The sequence below is a fragment of the Acromyrmex echinatior genome, chromosome 3 (genome assembly GCF_024713525.1).
Source record: "Acromyrmex echinatior isolate Ae372 chromosome 3, ASM2471352v2, whole genome shotgun sequence".
Taxonomy (NCBI): domain Eukaryota; kingdom Metazoa; phylum Arthropoda; class Insecta; order Hymenoptera; family Formicidae; genus Acromyrmex; species Acromyrmex echinatior.
This window is the reverse complement of record NC_141854.1, coordinates 19,293,771-19,303,191: the sequence shown is the minus strand read 5'-3', so window position 1 is coordinate 19,303,191 and position 9,421 is coordinate 19,293,771. Positions and strand designations below refer to the sequence as shown.

The 9,421-nt window shown below is 34.4% G+C and overlaps 1 protein-coding gene across 1 annotated transcript in view; it reads right to left on the bottom strand.

The window, feature by feature from the left end:
- The window catches only part of LOC105148847 (protein gustavus), a 272,603-nt gene extending 263,543 nt beyond the window's left edge, over positions 1–9,060 (bottom strand). Inside the window, exon 1 of the mRNA XM_011060923.2 lies at positions 8,363–9,060. The gene's annotated coding sequence lies outside the window, so the exon portion shown is untranslated. The remainder of the gene's footprint in view (positions 1–8,362) is intronic.
- Positions 9,061–9,421: the final 361 nt, after the last annotated feature.

Sequence of the window (9,421 nt, the reverse complement as noted above, 5' to 3'; positions counted from 1 at the left end):
AAGTTTCGTCCCAAGCGCGCATTATTCGATTCTTATCGCTTTCCTGACACAAGTGCGAAGCCGTTGACCCGCCATGTCTACGAACTGCATGCCTACACGTATGCACGCACGCACAAAACGGATAAGTATTCGCACAAGATACGCCTCAGTGTCTCAGTCAAGACGAAAGATAGTGCGTGGTCGTGGGCATATTGGATATCTGGTCGGAATAACGACGAACGACGACAGACCTTCCAAGTAAGGGACAACGGCGGAACAACGCAATAACTGTCAACTGGCAAAAGAGGACACCAACGACCATGACGTTGACTTTTATGTGTCTAACATACATCGAATGATGTCGCTGTATCGTATAAAACAAACATTATTTGTGAGGTTTCAGGACCAGATTGTTCTGTGAGGGCGAATCAAGGGTCTTTAATACCTAGTTCCATCAGTGACTCATAGTCAATTTACTCTTCTGTTTTTTTTAATTTTTAGGACTAGAAAAAGATAAACAGTAAGCTAAACTAAGATTAAAGTTAATCTAAATACGTTGGTGGAAATAGGCATAAATGTATTTTGATGGTTAAACGAAAATTGTTTTACTAATTATTATCTACTATTTCAAGTCAAGAAAGTTGCTCAGTCAACAAGTTGTTTATCAATCTCGACACTTTGGAATTGTGTGTTCGTTTGCTCCATGTGACGAGTATTATGTTGTTCAGAATTTTTTAAACTAGAATAACTTTATTAAAACATTAAAAAACGAGCATTTATATATAATTTTTTCACGTGCGATTTAAAGTTAGTAAAGACTTTGAGTTTTAAACCTTTAAAAGTATTTACAAACATCTAAAGATATTATTTTTTCAAAATTTTTAAACTTCTTCATATTTATTTCTCTTAGAAACACAGTCTTTAACGAAAGGCAATTTTTATCTCGAATTAAATCGTTTTATTTTCACATTATAGTGTTTCAAATGGTCCTATCATTAAAAAAACTATCTCCATACATATACAGGACGAGACATATAGTTATTTGGCGTTAAAAATAAGTAATAAGACTTAAGGAAGGCCTGTATCTTATTTATGACGTGATATTATTCCCGAAGGATACTTAAAGGGATGCATGGATCTTCGTGTACAAACTTTCTATGGGAATAGAGGAGGCGCCATGGCCACGGCAGTAAAAAGCCGCGAGCACGGTCTTATGAGTTTTAAATCGTGAGTTATAACGCAGAGCGAGGAGCTGTTTAGCTCTCTGGAAAGGATCCAAAACCGCATTACCTCAAAACAGTGCTACATTGTTTGTTCTCTGGCCGAGATAGTAGGCGATTTTATATAATTAGATAAACAAAGATAGCGTAAAAATGGTATGAAGCATATTATGTCTTTTTAAATGGTATGATGGTTTAACTTGACTTTTTATTTTCCTAAATGAAAAAGAGAAAGTTAATTTAGTTTGCTCGCAATATATACATTATTTGTAATTACTTTACAAACAACTTCCAGATGCTTTGTAAATTGTGGTCTGAACTAATTACGTTAACAAGTTTGTTTTATAAAAAGACTTCGAATCTCATTTAAAAAAGTGCAAATTCTTATTACATATAGAGTGTACTAATTAAGAAACAGAATTAATATAACGGAAAATGTGTTACACAAAAATTTTAGTTTCGTTACTGAATTTTGTTATTTATAAATATATATATTAGAAATCAAAACCGTAATTGAATATGCACACGATGAAAATTTGATTTACTGAACTCTCTGAAAATGTCTTTATATGAAACACTTCTTTTTTCTACATTAAAGTAATACGTGTTTGGCGACACAAACATTTGTAAATTAAGCTAGCCGAGAAAAATAATCTTGTCTGCCTAATTACGCGAAATCGGCTGCTGTGGTAGCGTTACCTGAGTTTGCGGTTACTGTGGACGCTGCTGAATCAGAAAAAGTAATTGTGCTCAAATGGCACAACGAGAAGACCCCTCGTTTGTGCAACGACTTTTCGTACGTATGTATTTCAGCGCGTACAACGTACCAATCTCGCTGCATTACGTGACACTTAAAAATGCAATCTGTGCAATTAAATAAAAATAATGTCAGTTACTCTGAGTGGAATTCGCGTAGTATAATTGCTGCGTCAGATTTTTCGTTGGATATTTCATCATGTGCACGAAATCAAAATATTAAATCAAAATATAACAGCTATTCCTCAAACAATTAAAAATTTTCACTGTCCACTTATCCCTCGGATTTTTCGGAGAAAAGAAAAACAAGATAAAAACGTTTAGAAATCTCACTGTTTGTCGACAGAGCTAAAGTTAAACTTAGGATGAGCCAATGAAAGAAACTGTGGATGATTGTTGCCTCAGGCGAACGGAAACAGCGACGTTTAAGATTTGCCAAGGATGAAGTTATACGCCGAGGGGCAGTGAAACAAAGATTACAAGTTACTCTTTTAGTTGGAGGTCCCTCGAGCCTAGTTCAACCTGGCCGACTCCCCTAACTCGTAACTTTTGTTTCGCAGTAGGTATCACAAAGGTCTCACACGTAGTGACCACACCTGTGGGAATGTACAATCCGATATTACGAGCAATGTATTCTCTAAACATATCATTTACTTACTTTAAAGTTGACACAACGAAAAAAATGTGATTTTCGAGTTATTATCATTAATCAGATAAAGATTATTCTATTAATCATAAAAAATAACACTTGTGTTATTTTTAAAGTTTTTAACGAGAGTATATTTTTTACAAGAACGATACATTTTAAATCGTTTTTGTAAATAAAAAAGAAAATTTTTTTAAAAAACATTAAGATAATTTTGGTGATCGAAATTTGAAGGAAAAATTATTTTATTTTGGGTATTTGAATAAATCAAGATAAATATAAATCGCTAATATTTTCAGTTATGTCACTTTTGATGAATTGTTCCGAATTTATAATAATATATTGTAGGATATCATAACTGAAAAAGAGTAATTTTTTAAGGGTTATAAAATAAAAATGATAAAAATATTTCATCATGTTTTTGAGAATTCTTTTTGCTAATATTATTTGATTAATCAGTAATTTTCTGTTAAATTGAAAAATAGTTTTCCCCTTTTCCAAAAAAAACTTGATTTTATTAATTGTGTTACCTTTGAAGTAAGGGAACGATATGTATATCAATTACATTAATTAATTCAATTGAGTGTAATTTGAACTCTAAAAGAAACAAAGAATATACGTTCAAATATAGCTAACTTTAACGTTTATGTAAATAGCGCTGCAATGTATCTTCTCATATAAAGTTAGATCTCAGATTTATACCTTCACAACGATTTAAATTTCCATCAATCGGAAAGTCATGTTTTCCAGCCAAGAAATACGATTATTCAAAACAAAGCGCGCGACCGCCGAGTGATTAATGTGAAACTTTCGCGCGGAGGAAATTAAAAAAGAATAGCACAGATTGCGGGGAGGGTTAATAATACAATTAGCATTCTGGCAAAGAGTCGATGCGCAAGATTTAATACTCATGTGGATAATTACGATGTTGTAGTGAAGACAGCGATAGATAGATTAGATTTCTCTAGTGAGAAAGAAATTATCAGTGTATCGTTTTAAATATCGTTTTAAGAATGTATAAATGTACGCTCCGTCGCGCGATTCGCAATATATATCCGCGAATTGCACGATTCTTGCGGAATGTTTTTGTTACAATTACGCGGTATGTAGCGTTACACTATTACCGCAAGTTAATTGCTCAAACTGGCCAGAAGGCGCTATTCTCACGATAGCTTGGACTGAAGCTTAGAATTTACTTGTATCTTGTAAGAAAATAAACGAACGAAGAAATTGATGACAGCTCACTCCAAAAATTTCTCATTCTCGAAATTACAAAGTTTGATCGTTAAATTCCGAATTTTAATTTATATTTCCAATTTTAATTTAAATTTGCATTTGACTTATATTTCCAATATACTGCAGTTCATATTTTTAACAAAAAAAAAAAAACAAAGAATTTTCGATAAAATAAATTTTGTCAGAAAAACTTGAATTATTTGGTGACTCGAAAAAAATCAAAACATGGGAAAAAATAGGAAAAAATTAATTCTGCGCTGAAAAAATCCTAAATTTAAGTAATATTTTCTTGAGTAAGTAAACGTTTCTTTGCCGCAAATAAATATTCAAAAAAGAAAGTAATTAAATCAAATAATATATGTTTACTAAATATGTTTAGTAAATATTTATTCGCAATAAGGAAATGTTTACTTAGTACAATAAAAAAAAATATTACTTAGATTTAGGAATTTTTTTTTCAGAGTTTAATGTTTTCGATCGTTCATATTATTTGACTTCTTGCTTAAATCAAATTTATTTTCGATGAATGAACTTTTGATCAGTTATTTATGAACAATAAAAAATGTGTATGCAAAAACTCCTCTTTTGCGATGCAAAATTTAAAAAAAAAATCGGCCAAAAAGGAGCCAATAAAGGATGTGATAAACATAAAAACAATTTTATTAGTACGAGTATTTAATTAATTCATTTACATTACTGACACGAAGAAAAGTTATTTATGATACGATTAAATGCCACGCGAAAATGTCTCGATACTACTTGTAACCACGCGACTCTGATAACCGTCTCTCGGGCATCCGTCATAATATCCTTATTAACTTACAAGAAATTTCTCGTCCGTAAGCAATTTTGAAGATTTCCTTGACGCCAGATGACGCAAAACACGTAAACACTCGGCGTAAACGCGCGAGAGTTTAGCTGATCGAGAAAAAAAAACGAGTTCGTACGTGCAACTGCGAAGGGAATTTGCGAGATTAATAGGCGTACGGAGAGCAATTTATTTCAGTACCGATCAATTTTCGTTAGATAAAAGCAATTGATTCAAGTTAGCTCAAAACAATTAAAAACATATCGTATATAGATAATTTATACATATTACACTGTTATTTATTCCAAAACGTCACTCCGGAGACACATTTTGAAAGAATTTTAATGCGTAAGCTCGAAACAGGAGTCGCAACGCCTATTCATATAAATGGAGCATTAATTAAATGCGTGTAATTATTCGCCGTTTATTACCCAACAATTTTGTAAGAAACTGTAGCGTGAAATAAATGCGCGATATAACGTATCATAGAAACTGCTTGAAATTACTACAATTTGCTAGTAAACTATATCTCTCTAATATTTTAATAGTATATTATCGAGCAATACATCGCTACTCAGAAAATATTATTCAAAACGCGATATACGTCCAGTGTCAATATTTTCCGTTTCTCAGTGAACAGCGGGAGGATGACGAAAATCATGCGATAAGAGTATAATCGGTGCACGGACGTCGTCGTGAAGATGAAAGCAACGCTCTTAATTGAGAGGCACTTCCGGCCCTCGGGTGTATAATAGGATTTACACGTGTGATTCGCGATTACAGACGCGTACCCATCTTCGCATTTCTGACCATGTTTTCTCGTGACTTCGTGAATCGATCAAGATTGCCAACAACGAGGCCTCTCTTATGCATGCCTTTTCTTGTCGTGCGTCGCGAAAAACGACGAACAAGTGGGTCGTTTTGCGTATAATCGCACGGCAAACATCCTTCGTGATACTGACGGCGCGTTATGAGTCGTGTCGGATTTTTACCAGCACACCGACGTCTTTCTACGTTCCCTCTTATCACAGGCCAATCGCCGTCGCGGAAATATTCTGGGATTCGCGATCGCGAGTTATGTCGCGTGAAAATGCATATCCTAACGTGTAACCGTACGCTAAGTGCGTTACAACGTGCGAGGCAATGCATGCATAAAAGAAATCTAGCGGCACGATTGATCTCAATAGCGACTAGGGCGAAATATTTATGCATAATGCAAAATTTTAAGCTCTGACGTATTCGCGTGATACGTAACTTCGTATTTAATGTAGTTGGTAACCAACGGTTACTCCATTTATGTCCATTTCTACCAATGTAGATTGACTTTAATCTTGATTTAACTTGCTTTTTATTTTCTCCTAGTTCTGAGAATTAGAAAAAAAAATAGCGTGAATTAAGTCGAGATTGAAGTTAACCTTTAAGTAGATAGGTGACTAAAGCAAGTTATTTTAAAAATCTTATTTTGAAAAACGAAAATAAAAACAACTGAATTAATTTAGTCGTATAATTAATCTAGTCAAACGAACAAGTTTTTTTTCTCAGCGTAAGAGAGACTAATAGACTCATTTTTCGAATTTTTACAGACGAAATTAAGAGACTTATCAAAAAATGAATTCTACACCAGTTATTACATTTGACTATCTAATAATATTTTAATAATAAGGAGAAACTAATATGAAATTAATATGAAAAAAAAATGCATTTTTCTAATGCATTCCACCTGATTCAACTAGTCCCGGGACTGAATTTGACTAAGATTATTAAAACAAAGACTAATGTATTTTAAACTACATCTTTGGTTACACATTAATAAAATTTTTATAAAAATATATTTTAAATACAAACATTCGCTTTACAAGGCAGAATAATATTTCTTTTTGCTTGGCAAAATTTGTTCATTTCGTGCAAAAACATGAGGAAACTAAACTTATCACATTTACGACTATGAAAAATCTCTTTAAAAAAATAAAATTTTGAGTAACTACTATAAGAGTTGTCGCTAAATGAGTTATACAGTTTCATGCTGTGATTAATCTACTATCTCTCCATCCGTTCATTTTTTAAAAACATTAACAATATACGATAACAAAGACACATAAACAAAAAAAATCTGTTGAACTTTATTAAGTAAGAACTACACTTATTATCTTAATAGAAATCAAATATACTCAGACAATATACAAATGTAAAACAAAAACTTCAAGAATAAAAATATTTACTTAGATATATGATTTTTTAAAATTGTAGCATAACTTTTATCATAGATAGTGTTTGCAACAAAATGTTACAGCAGACTGAGTGGCAATCACTGTTGCGTGCTCGGACACGTTTACGCGTGTCTCGCGTGTTTTGTTTATAATGTAGCCTCAATTATTCTACTTATCACTATAATCTATACTGATCCCGGTCTTTCCTACGTATTTCCCAGAAATCTTAATATTTGTTCATTATATTCATTTACGTTCATTTAATTTATAAAGATATAATATAAAATTGATTCTAGCCATACTGTTAAAAAATATAACTATAAAGATATAATTTGTTTAGGATATTCTGAACACTCCTATCAATTTGAAGGTTAATCTATATTAAAAACGGACATATTTCATTTTCACGGAAGTAAAAAATATAAACTCTATATGAGTCAAATTGAATCAAATGTCTTTTTATATTTCAGTCATACAACGTTCCAAGTATTTAAGTAATATACAAGTAAAAATACTTATAAAACCAATGTCGACGTAAATTTACGAAGGACGAGATGCAGTGTCGTGTTTATAAATTGTAAAATCAATAAATTATAGAATGTTCATTTAAAATTTCCTAACGAAGTCTAAATTAAAACTTTTGTTTGTATCATTTTGCGTTATGGATCAACATGTTAATTATAAATTATTATGTCATTTTCATATATTATAAAATCTTTTTTTTAAACAAAGTTAAATAAATACAAATCTTTTCTTCAGTCGGAAATATACAGTGACTGCCAAAAGTTTCCGACTAATATATAATTTTACGATAATTTGTGTCAATCAAAAGTTTTTTAATTTATATTATAAATTAATAAAATTCTTGCCATAATCAATTTAAAAGATCGGCAGGATATTTTTAATACTGGAGTATATTAAAGTACACTTGTATACTTAGATTTATAAAAATTATTTATCTGAGAAACACACACAATAAAATTACCGGAAACTTTTGGCAGCCACAAATCTCGATCGGACGGACGCGAATAACATAAAACTGATGTCCGTTTCTACTAAAGATTAACTTTAATCTCAATTCAGCTTACTCTTTTTTAATTCTTAAATTAAAATTCAAGATTAAAACTGCATTGATAGAAATGAACACAAGTTGGAGTAAATGTGACGTGCATCTCTCTCTCTCTCTCTCTCTCATTTGACATAACATTCAACAAGATCTCCAAGGCAATCTGAGACAAGTGATAGCAACCAGAGGCTGAAACACGCGTACACCGTGTACCGTTAACAGCGGCAAAAAATCTCGCGCCTGGAAGAGGAATCTCGACGCGTTCGCGCATTCGCGAGCGCGCGACTCAAATTCCGCGCTACGCTTCGCATGTCGCTCTCCATCGAGGTTGAGGTTGTTGTCGAAAAGATAAAGAAAGAAAAAGAGAGAGAGAGAGAGAGAGAGAGAGAGAGAGAGAAAGAGAAAGAGACGTCCGGCGGCAACTGGCAAGAGATATGCACTAACCTTGATCGTCGGTCCAGTTTCGAACGCTCAATTCCGCGCCGTGGGCCTCCACCTTGTGCTCCTTACTCGCGACCGGGCGTAGACTCGACGACGGCGACGATGATGACGATGACGGTGACAACGTCACGTCGGAGCAGCGAAGACTTGAACAACGACGGATGAGATGCGCGGAGAGAGAACCTTGCCCTTACTTTTCACCGCGACCGCGGTATACGAGGACAATCTGTCCTCTCGCAAGCGCGAAAATACAGATCTTCCTTGAATCTTTTCCCCCTTCTCACCGCCCGCGATGCCCGATCAGCGTGAACTCTCTTGTTCTCTTTCTCTCTCTCTTTCGTCTTTTTTTTCCTCCTCTCTCTCTCTCTCTCTCTCTCTCTCTCTCTCTATTACCGTTCAACACACGGAAAATGGCAGCCCTACTATACTCCGGGCCGACCAATGCTTGCCAACTCGCGCACTGACACGCACTACTTGACAAGGCTTTTGCGGAAATTACGTAGCGCAAGTGTCACCGCGCGGCCGCGACGCGCTCGGAGCTCACTTCCGGCGGTCAGTGAGGTCACGAGAACGGTCATGCACTATCGTTGGCCGAGTCCACGTCAAATTCGGGGAAAGAAACGTTCGCCAATACGAATCGTTGTTTACGACGCGACACCGCGTACGTTCTGCAATTGGCCCTGCATCGCGTTGGCATCACTGTATGCAATTGACCAACGGACGCGAGCGACTCTTCGCTCCGCCGCGAGATGGTGATAAGCGGCAAATTCAGACGGTACGCCATGTCGATAAATCAGTCCACTGCACCCTGCTGTGCTGTCAGTTTTTTTTGTTATTGCAGCGATTCTCTCGATCGACTCAGCGAGATTTTGAGGTATCCAGTTGATGAACTGATACTTGTTCGAAAAGATTTCGGCATTCGGTATGTGTGAACGACTAATTATATTTGTAAAAGTATATAATTGTTTTTATGTAGGAAAAGTTTCTCGATATTGGCTAATTTTTGTTTTGTTTATATAACTGATTTTATTATCCATCGCGAATACAATATGGACTGTGGAT